General features: G+C 41.5%; 1 non-coding gene across 1 annotated transcript; it reads left to right on the top strand.

Annotated features, from left to right (window-relative positions):
* The first annotated feature begins 9,889 nt into the window (after positions 1–9,889).
* On the top strand, positions 9,890–10,021 carry LOC114615085. The gene has a single exon (XR_003710428.1). It is a non-coding gene; the product is annotated as a small nucleolar RNA SNORA17 (small nucleolar RNA).
* Positions 10,022–12,193: the final 2,172 nt, after the last annotated feature.

Below are 12,193 nucleotides of genomic sequence, written 5' to 3'. Positions count from 1 at the left end.
AGAGAGAGAGAGAGAGAGAGAGAGAGAGAGAGAGAGAGAGAGAGAGGTAGAGGGAGACCTGGTATTTACTCACCATGTGGTCTTCAAATACCTCAGAAATCTCAAAGTCAGAAGGGCAAGTCAGATCTTATGGGCCTGGATTGCAGGCATTTGTGAGCCTCTAAATGTGAGTGTCAGAGAAAAGGAATTCTGCTCCAGTAAAGATCTTGAAACAGTGAGTTCTCTTAATCGCTGAGTCATCTCTCCAGTCCCTGGAAGAGTTTTGATGGGTTTCATCCTAGTTTTAGAACTGGGCTGTAATAATTCACACCAGGTCCAGCAGGGGAAATGCTTCCTCTGGTTTTGCCTCCCCCCCGCCCCCAGATCTTGTTTCCTTGAGTCTGTCTGCTTGCTTCCAGGAACCTGGAAGTCCCACCTATCCCTTCTGCCCATGGCTTCTTTACTGACAGATCAAGAACCAATTGGAGAACAGACCTTTAGCTTCATAACCACCCCTATATCTTGTTTTACTGTATTTAAAATTATGTATTTTTTTCTGGTGTGGCCTGGTTTGTTTGTCAGCATCTGTTTCTGGAGACAGGGTTTGCACAGTTTGCTATGCAATGGTAAACATCACCATAATGCTCCTTGGATCATTTACCATTTGTGGTTAATGCTTCAGTCTCAGAACTCAGGAGATCCTCAAGTTTAACTCACAGCTGGCAGTGTCACAGGTGTTGCTGCAGCTGAGACTGAATGCAATGTTAATAGTCTTGAAGTCCTGAGAGCTAATTTTACTACCTATCTGCTGCAGAGGTTTTCCTAGCTCTATTGAATAAAATATTGTTGGAAGAACTTGCCAAATGTGCAAATTCTCAACACACACCCAATCACTGTGTGCCAGTTGGTACCTCTTTCAATAAAGTTCCTAGAAAATATCTGTGCAGGTGCATCAAGAATTACCTGAAAGCCACAGTCCTGTAACCCCTGGCAGACTGTCCAGTGTCTTCAGAATAGAATCAGAGGTTCTAAGCTCAGCCCAAATATTGGATTGAATGAATAATCTGATGTCTACCCTAGAGTATGAGTCACAGTAAGATGCCGCTAAGAGTTTGGGTTAAGGTTAGGGTTGGGGTTGGGTTAGGGTTAGGGTTAGGTTTGGGGTTAGGATTGGGGTTTGGGGTTAGGATTAGGGTTAGAGTTGGGGTTAGGGTTAGGGAGAGGCTGTAAGATGAATTTTTTTTTTGTAAAGGACTCAAGAAACCAAACCAGAAATGAACATTTTTGTACTTAAAGTAAAAGGAATCTTTACAAATTAGTAAAGATTCTTACCTGCTAGGAAATTGGCCAAGGATATGACCAAGAATTTGAATTAATTAAATAATTTATATGGTGGGCAATTTTATAGTCAATTATAAAATGAGGCCTGTTTAACTTCTTAAAATGAAAGGATGAAATATCAATGAAGTATCATTTTTATCTTTTAAGCTTACATAGGGCCATGAGGAAGGAAATCTTTGGAGAATACATATTAGTGATATGGGCCTTGTGAGTGTTCTCCCAGTATCTCCAAGTCCTTTAAAACACCACGTCAGTTAACCTCATGGTTTTACTTTTTGGGCCGTGGTTTTTTCTAAAAACAGCAATTTATAGATTAGCATACTTTTGTGTAAAATACTGTACTGTCTTGTCAAATAGTGAAAAATTAGAAATGCTGCAAATTTCTAATAACACAAGGAAGTAAACAAAACTAGCAGAATATTTATATAGAATTTACTTTTGAGATGTTCACAATCTAACATTAAGTGTATAAGTGCAGGGTATGGTATAATATCATAGCATTATACAAAATATAGCAGTTTAACTTATATGGCATATTTCTCTGGATAGGAAGAATCACCGGCAACATATTCTTTTTGTTGGACTTTAATGGACACTGTGCTTACTCTAGAATCAGGTTCTAATGCTTTAGCCTGGATTTCAAGTGGAAAAGTGGTAGCTTTTCCGTCAGTCTCGTAGTTGTCAGTGATGACCTACAGGTACAGAATCTTTTTTTTTGTGGGTGTTTTCCTCTTAGGTTCAGCCTTGTGTGCTACCCTGGCTCATGGGCCTTTCTTGACTTTTAGTTCTGAATTTTTGCCTGCTTTCTTTTCATTTCAACATTTAAAAGGCATCTCAGAATGAGAATACCTACTTCTGTTGGTTCCTCACCACACCCACCCTCCTGTAGCCATCCAGTGAGCTTCTGCAGTCCAAGTTGCTCAGCCTGTCACTATTCCATGTCTTCTTAGTGCTTTGTTTCTTAACTTTAAAGCTTAGCTAACTTTCACAAGTGTTCACTGTCTTCACCCGGGTCACTCTCACTTCTTGCTCTCTGTTTCTGCTTTTGCTCCTCCTCAGTCTGTTCTAGGTACAGCTGCCAAAGTGAGTCATAATCCGTATCCATTGCAGTTCCTCTGTATTCCATTTAGAGGAAGAGCCTTTGTAATGATCTACAGAGCCTAACATGAACTGGCCATGTGTTGTGTCATCGCCCCTTTCCCCACCATTGAGACATTCCTTTTGTTTTCTTTTTGTTCGCTCTGACAAGGCCAGTTCAGTCCCTGGTCCTCGTGTGGTGGAACATACTGACTCCCCCTGACCCCAAGGCCTGTCCTTGCTGTTTCCTCTGCCTGGAAAATACTTTCCTCAGGTGTGTTACTGTGCGGCAGTGAGCCTCATCTCCAGTACTCCTGCATGGTGTACCTAGGTGTGCTACTGTGTGGTCCAGAGCCTTTCCTTCCATCCTCCTGCATGATGTGCGGATCTTAATTACTTTTCTCTCACCTCCTCTACGCACAGATGTAAATTCCATGAGGAAAATTTTAAAGTTTTTTTTTAAATTTATATGTCTGTGTATGTTTGTGTGAATGTGTGCTGTATGTGTGTAGATGCCTTGAAATCCAGAAGAGCATGTCAGAGTCCCTGGAGCTAGTGTTACAGGCAGCTGTGAGCCACCTGCTGTGTGTACTGGAACTGCTCTCAGGACCTCTTACTTGCAGGGGAGTTACATGTGGCAACAGCTCATTTGCTTCCCATACCCACAATGTACACTGAAGACACCCATAGCTAGAACTTTAATGACTTCAATCTGGGACTTCACCATCGCTGAGGCTGTAAGGTTAAGTGTGGCCAGTAGAGGGCACTGGTACGTAAAGAAGGGAGGGTATGAAGGGACCAAGGGACCAGTTCGTTCTCTGATGGACATTAGATCCTTGTCCCTCTGCAATGCCAGAACAAACCACAGGAAGAGCCAGTTCACAGTACAGATTACCCTCCCCAACTCCACGCGTATAACTGGTAATTTCCAAGTTTCAAAGAGCTAGAGAAGTGCTACTGAAACACATTATCATTTTTCTTCTCATTTTTTTGTTCTGGTCTTGTGTGCCCTCTTTCATCTTTAAAATATACAATAGCAGTATTTGTCCTATAATTATAAATGTATTATTGTGTTCATGACTTTTTACAAATTCATTTAATTTTGTTTGTACTTCTAGTAGTGTACTAGTTGCTTTTCTTATCCCTGTAATCAAGTACCCGTCAGAAGTAACTAAAGGGAGAAAGGCTTGATTTGGGCTTGCAGTTCAAGGGATACTGGAAATGGACTAATGCAAGAGTGGGAGATAGTGTGCCGCTTTATATCATGTTAGGAAGCAGAGAAGGCTGGTGCTAAGGTCACATTCCCTTTTCGTCTTGGACTTCAGATCTTGAGACGGGTCATCGACATTCAGAGTGGGGTTTCCCTCTTTAGTAAAACTTTTCTGAAAACATTTTTAAATATACCATATGTATATACTCTCTGGAGAATGCAAATAGTAGTCAGTAGTCTTTCCACATGATTTAGGGTAGAAGGAAAATATTTCCTCCATGATGCTGGTAAGAATAAGGTTGCTTGTGTTTTCTCTTTCCTTGATAATCAGAGAAGATGTCATGGCTTTGGCTGTGAATTCAGTAATTATCACAAGGCCTTCTTTAGCTTCAAGGTGTTCTTGTCTTAGGAGCTGGGCAAGTATGTTTTTTTTCAAAGTCCTCCTCTGGTGAAACACAACTGTTAATTTATTCTGCTCAGGTGGCCCACGGGGAACTGGGGCTCAGTCTACACTCCTCCCAGTCTCCACCATGACTGAGTTTCACTTTCTGGCAGTGGCTCATTCAAATCAACATTTTCTCTGATCATCTCACTTCTGGTTTTCCTCTTTGTTTCTTCTTGGCAACTAAAGCAAAACATTTGATCCAAATTATGTTTAGGCTCCTTGATTTTGAGGAAATCCAGCTTAAGATAATGGCTTTCTGTGCAGATGACGTAGGTCCTTAAGAATAGTTACTTATAAACACTGGTTACTTATAAATAGTTATTTATAAAAGCTACTCAGCTTATTAACCACAGCACATCTCCACTAAATTTCTGGTATATCCATAGCTATGAAGTGAAGATTACTATTTTAAAACAGAAGCTGATGATTTGGTGTAACATAGCAAAGACTCCTGCCATCAGATGCCTGGGCTTCCAGAGTACTTTTGTTCCTTTCTTTTTATAAATGATGACCCATGTAATCAATGCAGAAATCTCATTGTGGATGATGACTAAACCCCCAGTCCTCGCCAAGAACTACTAGATTCTGAGTGTTTGAAAGCAAAGTATGACTTGAAAATCCCACTAAGTTATGAGTCAAGAGTTGGATCCAGCTTAACAGCCATGACTTATTGTTTGTGAACTGAATTTCAGATTCCCTTTAATTACAGGAATTGCTTCATGAGTTTCAGCTTCTCTTCTGAACTAGAAATGAAGGAAAATTGTAACTATATGTTTCAGTAAATTACATGTTATTATAAATTAATTTCAGGACTCAAATAGCTTTATCTTTGCTCAAAAGTGATCTTGACCAACGGACACAAAACTACTGAGAATAGTAATGCTCACAGTTAAGCTTTATTGCAGACTTACTTTTTGCTAAGCACTGTGCAAACTATTTTATGATTTTTAAATTATTAAGCTTGATGGTATTTGCAAGAGTTATTTTTTAATCTTTGTAGTTGTTATGACTGAAAAGAGAAATACTGTTGTTGTATGTGTGTGTGACCCAGTCTGGCCTTAATCTTTGATCCTGTTGCCTTAGCCTCCCAAATACTGAGATCATAGATATGCAGCACTGAGCCTACACAAAATATCAGAGAGAGGGGGGAGGGGGAGGGGGAGGGAGAGGGAGAGGGAGAAGGGGAGGAAGAGGGAGAGATGGAGGGAGAGGGTTAGGGAGAGGTAGAGGAAGAGGGAGAGGGAGAGGGAGAGGGAGAGGGAGAGGGAGAGGGAGAGGGAGAAGAAGAAGGAGAGAGGGAGGGAGAGATGAAGAGGGAGAGGGAGAGGGAGGGAGAGAATCTGGCTTCTATTTGTACACACTTATTCATACGATTGCCTTGTGGGTATATTGCTGCTACACACCACTTTGCTCTTAAAATCCTTCTCCTTGACGTTTTGGCTCAGTGCTACTTCCTTTAAGAAGTCTTCCATACCTCCTACCCTTGACCTGCCCAAAATAATTCCTTCATATTTCTTTCCAATGGTCAAAGGCATGGTATGACCCTTGACCTGATTTTAGGGGTCTTTCCTTGCATGCCTTTTTCTTTCCTCTTGGAATGTCAGGCTTGAGAAGCTTTCTTGGACAAGTCTACTTTATGCAATCTGGTATCTACAGGTTAAGCTCACTCAGGAGTTGGATGTATATTGTGTTAATTTTTCATTGATGACATCAGCAAACATCTACTTATCCTACCAAATGACACAACAAAGGAATGATTCCATTTGTCTAATGTCAAGAATCAGTTTATTGTGCTCATTTTACTGGAACATGGTGAAGAGCTCTTTAGAGAAATATAGGTGACCCCAAACAACGCATTAATAAAAACCAGCACTCTAGCATAGATAATAACTCCTCCATAGCCACAAAGACATTCTTCAGTGAACTTTCTATCCTTTATGCATTCTAGAAACCCCCCAAACCATCATGTACACAAGGCACAACTACATGCAACTCAGAGAGACAGAGAGAAGAGTGTGGATGGACTTTTGGGTGAGTTCTAATGATTCTTCTATCTCTTCCTCTTATAAGAGAACATAAATATGTTGGCTTTAATTGAGGGCCTCATGCAGGTAATCACAGGTGCTCTGATTAATACAATAGCTTTATTGTGGCCAGAGCACAATGGTTTATAACATTTTATCAAGTCTTAAGACTAGAATTAGATATATATTCAAAACACCCTTAATGAGCAGGAGCTAAGACAGAGGTTCATAGTTGTACTTAGGGAACATGTGCTTGAAAAATATTCTGTTTAAAAGGATAGGTAATACAATGACAAAGAGAGATTACAATGTGGATAGTAATGAGGCCAGTTTGCTCTCTGAGGCATATTTGTTATCACATTTGTTATCTATAAGGGGAATTGGCACTATTTATGCAGGAGCTTCTGCTTCTTGTTGAACGTATGCACTTGGATTCACCAAATCAGTGAGTGGAATGGTTTTGAAATGTTTATGGCTTTACTAAATAGTTAAAGGGTTCCTTTTCTCAAGGTAAAGCTGACCTAAAATTGTATCTCATGAAGATAATAGAGTCCTTTAAGGAGTATATAAATAACTCACTGAAAGAAATACAGGAAAACATAGGTAAACAGGTAGGAACCATTAAACAAATAAATCCCTTAAATAAATGCAGGAAAACACAATCAAACAGGTAAAGGAATTGAGTAAAGCATCCCAAGACCTAAAAGTGGAAGTAGAAACAATAAAGAAAACACAAATGGAGGTAAACCTGGAAATAGAAAACCTAGGAAAGGGGTCAGGTATTACAGATGTATCACCAATGAAATACAAGAGATAGAAGAAAGAATCTCAGGTGTAGGAGATACTGCAAAAGAGATTGATACAGCTGTCAAAGAAAATTCAAAACATTAAAAACTCCTAACCCTCTGCAGCTAGTATGGAGTAGACCTGCATGTACCTTGTTACTTAGAAACTTCTTGTTGAGCTTTTATTGTATGATCCTGAGGTTCCTTGTGCTTATTTTGGGGTTTTTCACTTGTAAAAATCAACTACTTTTTTGATTTTTGAAATTAAAATATAATTGCATAATTTCCCCCTTATCTTTCTTCAACCTCTCTCAAGTAACCCACTCTTCCCTTGTGTTCTCAAGTTTGTGGCCTCTGGCTTTTATTGTGGTGTATATATTCAGAAATATATGAATATAATCTCAAAAAATTTCTCCTAACCCAGAGCAGCTAGGAAATTTAAGACACAATGAAAAGACCAAATCTAAGAATAATTGGAATAGAGGAGAAAGAAGATCCCCAGATGAAAGAACCTGAAAATATCTTCAACAAAATCATAGAAGATAACTTCCCTAACCTAAAGAAACAGATGACCATAAAGGCACAAGAAACCTATAGAACATCAAATAAATGAGAACAAAAAAGAAAATCCTCCCATTACATAATAATTAAACTACTAAACACACAGATCAAAAAAAATATTAAAAGCTGCAAGGGAAAAGGGCCAAGTAACATACAAAGGTAGACCTATCAGAATCAGACCAGACTTCTCAACAAAGACTATGGAAGCCAGAAGAGCCTGGTCAGAAGTCAGGCAGACTCTAAGAGAACACAGATGGCAGCCCAGGCTACTATACCCAATAAAAGTCTCAATCACCATAAATTGAGAAAACAAAATATTCCAGGATAAAACCAAATTCAAACAGTATCTATCTACAAATCCAGCCCTACAGAGGATCCTAGAAGGAAAACCCCAACATAAGAAAGGTACACCAAAGAAAAGACAAGATATTAAGAGTCTCACAACAAAGCCAAAAGGAGAGAACTACAAGCACATAAAGCCACCTACAAAACATATCAGGAATCAATAGTCATCTGTCTTAACTTCTCTCAATATTAATGGACTCAACTCACTTATAAAAAGACATAAGCTAAGAGACTGGGTACACAAAAAAGATTCAGCATTTTGCTGCATACAAGAAACATACCTCAATAACAAGAGAAATACACTATCTCAGAGTAAAAGGATGGAAAAAGGTCTTCCAAACAAATCGTCCCAGGAAACAAACTGGAGTTGTTCATCCTAATATTCAATAAAATAGACTTTCAACCAAAAGTTTATCAAGTGTGATGAGGAAGGACACTTTACATTCATCAAAAGGAAAATCCATCAAGAGAAAGTCTCAATTTTGAACATCTATACCCCAAATGCAAGGGCACCCACATTCATAAAAGAAAGTTTACTAAAGCTAAAAACATACATTGAACCCCACACATTAATAGTGGGAGACTTCAACACCCCATTCTCACCAATGAACAGGTCATGGCAACAGAAACTAAACAGAGACACAGTGGAACTAATAGAGGTTATGAACCAAATAACAGATATCTACAGAACATTTCACCCTAAAACAAAGAATACACCTTCTTCTCAGCACCTCATGGTACCTTTTCCAAAACTGACCATATAATTGGTCACAAAACAACCCTCAACCAATACAAGAAGACTGAAATAATTCCATGCATCCTATCAGATCATCATGGCCTAAGGCTGGTCTTCAATAACAAAACAAAAACAACAGAAAGCCCACATACAAGTGGAAACTGAACAACTTTCTACTCAATGATAACTTGGCCAGAGAAGAAAAAAAGAAAGAAATTAAAGACTTCCTGGAATTTAATGAAAATATTGACACATCATACACAAATTTAAGGGACACAATGAAAGCGGTGCTAAGAGAAAAATTCATAGCCCCGGTAAAGGAACTGGAGACATCTTATACTTGTTTGGGTCAGGAATATTTAGTTCACTCCTTGTTACACAAATCTGTGTTTTCTATTTTACCACAGAATATGACTCTCATTCCTAGAACCTTTCCAGAGGAACATGCTGTGTTAACTTCATGAATCCATACTGGGATCACGGAAGTGTAGATAAGTTTCTGTGAACTATCATGAAACAAGGAGAGGCCACACTATCAGGTGCCAGGGTTGCTTCCTAGAGTAATGGGCCCGAGCAAGGATCCTGTGACATAAAGAAGCTCTTTGGCCAGCAAAGTGCAGAGTCTCAGAAATACAGTTAGTAAGTGCCAGGGTTCTAGTTACGTACTTTAATCCAGAAGTCCCCCATCTTAGAGGTTTCCATTTAGATTGAGGGTGAAAGTACATACTTGACACGATTGCTGATTCCAAGAAGTGCTTGCTGACAGGAGCCTGGTATAGCTGTCCCCTGAGAAGCTCTGCTAGCACATGAATAATATAGATGCAGATACTCACAGTTAACCATCAGACTGAGCCTTGGGACCTCAGTGGAAGAGTTAAGGGAAGGACTGAAGGAGCTGAAGGGGATTGCAACCTCATAAGAAGAACAACAATGTCAACTAACTGGGCCACCCAGAGCTCCCAGGGACCAAATACTCCAACCAAAGAGTATACATGGATGTGTCCATGGCTCCAGCTACATATGTAACAGAGAATTGCCTTATCTGGCATCAATAGGAGGGAAGGCCCTTGGTCCTGTGGAGGCTTGATGCCCCAGTGTAGGGGGATGCTAGAGTGGTAAGGTGGGAGTGGGAGTAGAGACAAAAAGGAGAAGGACTGGGATGAGGGGTTTGCAAAGAGGAGACTGGGAAGGGGGACAACATTTGAAATGTAAATAAATAAAATAGCCAATAAAAAAGAAAGTGCATATAAATATACATATGTGTGATTGTACAGAACCTTCCTACACAGAAACTCCTAGTGAACCAAAGATATTTCATAAATTCATGACAGATGCTACTAAAATATGCAATGATATTTTATGTCTTTAAAAATTATAGATATATTAACTTCCCCGACATGTGTTGCAGGTGTAGCTGCTATTTCCCATGTGTGTCATCAAGTGGCAGAGAAGAGAAAGGCTATGTCTATGTTCAGTGTTCTGAACTATGAAAATCTAAATGTTTAGCAGCCTAACACTCCCTGAAAAAAGTGAGCCTGAGATAACCATTAGTCTGGTGTCTGGGGACCCAGACAGAGAGCTAGCCTGAGGTAACCACCAGTCTTGTGTTAGGCAGGCCTGGATGGACTCCCAGAATGGGGAGCAAGCTGAAGACTAGAAGAACCTCATCTGGAACCATAGGCCCTGGGCAGAAGTGAGCTTGAGATAGACTACTTTCTCTAGAAGCCACTTAGGTGGCAGGGTGAGGAGCAAAAATGACCACCAGACTGATACCATGAAGCCTAGACTGGGAGATACCCTGCTATGACCACCCTCTGGGTGCTGTGCATGCCCATGCCCCAAATGACCTCTGCCCGGTGCCATAACGCACAAGCAGGGCATAGGCACTCCTGAAACATCTTCTGAGATGACCGATCCCAGACACTCAAAGACCCTGGCATCACTAAGAAGAGCAAGTAAGTAGTAGAGAAATGGAAGAGAAAGAGACACAGAAGGATGTGGCACAATCAAGAGAGGCAGAACTGGAGACTCGAGGGTAGTGAGGAACAGCTTGATGTGAGGAGCTGGTGATGCCACCTGGGACCACGGTGGTGTCTTGGTCTGTGGAGCCACTGGGGGCCATGCCTGGGTTTATGATCCTGTAGCATCAGAAGTCTGTCTGTTATCACCAAAGACTAAGTATGTGGATGTCTGTCCCTGGTCTGGTCTGCAGCATGGGAACATGTTGATGGTTGAGAGCTGTGCAGAAGTGGCCCCACTCCTCACCTTGCCGTCACTTGTAAGCTGGCCCTGTCACTTGTCTGTTGAGTGGTAACATGGGCAAGGGAGAGATTCTCCTCTTGCCACCTATGTCAGGTTGAAGAGCTGGCCCTTAGCCCATAAAAGCCACAAAGTTACCCCTGTTGCCCTCCTGCTGTGGCATTCAGTAGAGCAGGCTCTGCAACTCACCTGGGCAGCACAGTAGAAATGACCATGGATGTAGGAGTTCTGACTGAGCCAGTCCCAAGGTTATGAGAAGGGCAGAGCCAGCCCTGCCTCTTTGTTGAGTGATAGAATCAGCAACTGAAAGATTCCCCGCTTTTGCCCTTACCACTGGTAGCAGGAGAGAGAGCCCTACAGAATCACAAGAGCAGGAGAACAGTCCCTGCCCTTCACCTGGGCAGTACAGTAGAGCTAACTTTGATGTCCGGGATGCAGATGAGCTAGCCTCCAGGGTATGAGCATGGGAGATCTGGTCCCCCAACTAGTCTGCGGTGGAGTAGTATGAACAAGGAAGAAATGTTCCCCTCCAACCTTACCCCTTGCCATGACCCTGGGCTTATGAGAGCAGCAGAGCTGTTCCTGCCCTCATCTGGGCAGTACAGTAGAGTGTGTGGCTGCAGGTGAGCCAGCCCTGAGGGTGTGAATGAAGGAGAGCTGGACCTGCTTCCTGTCTATCGGGTAATGATGTGGATGAAGGAGAGATGCCCTCTTCCTTTCCCTCACCCCTTGCCATCTGTGGCAGGCATCCCTCACCATCTATTGCAAGTGGAAGAACTGGCCCTGGGATCACAAGGGTAGGATAACTGGCCATGACTCTTACCAGCTGCAAACACTTGAAAGAGCAGGTCCTACACCTCAACTGGCCAGAAGGGTCAAGCTGGCCCTGGTTGTAGGGGTTGCTGGTGAGCCAGCTCTGAGGGCTTGAGAGTAGGAGAGCTGGTACGCAGACCAGTCAGATACTTCTCAGGCCCAGATCCAGGGCTTTGAATTGGCTTTGAATTTCCCCAACATCTACCTCATTGATGAACTATTATCCCCAACTACAGGATGTCCATAACACAGGGCAACAACAGGATATCTGAGAGGAGTCCCAGTGAGGATCCAGTACTGATAGAGTAGCAGAAGTCAGAGGCCTTGAACCAGACCAAGGAATCATTGCAATGAACATTTGTACGAAAAGAAGGGTGAACAAAAGGGTTCCCTGTGATACATGATAGCTTCACAACAAGAATTCTTTTCTCTGCAAGGGTTGAGGGTGGGTAGGCAGAAATGGGGAGATGAGTAGGATTGGGGTGCATGATGTGAAACTCACAAAGAACTAATAAAACGTCAAAATTATAGTCATTTTAGTAATTATTTCTGCTCTGAGTGCACAATGAGTGGTTTTGTTATATACACAATCCTGTTGCTCATCCAAAGGTTGAAATC

Source organism: Grammomys surdaster, unplaced genomic scaffold (assembly GCF_004785775.1).
Source record: "Grammomys surdaster isolate TR1022 unplaced genomic scaffold, NIH_TR_1.0 126546, whole genome shotgun sequence".
NCBI lineage: Eukaryota > Metazoa > Chordata > Mammalia > Rodentia > Muridae > Grammomys > Grammomys surdaster.
The sequence above is the reverse complement of the archived record's forward strand: the minus strand, read 5'-3'. Positions and strand labels throughout refer to the sequence as shown.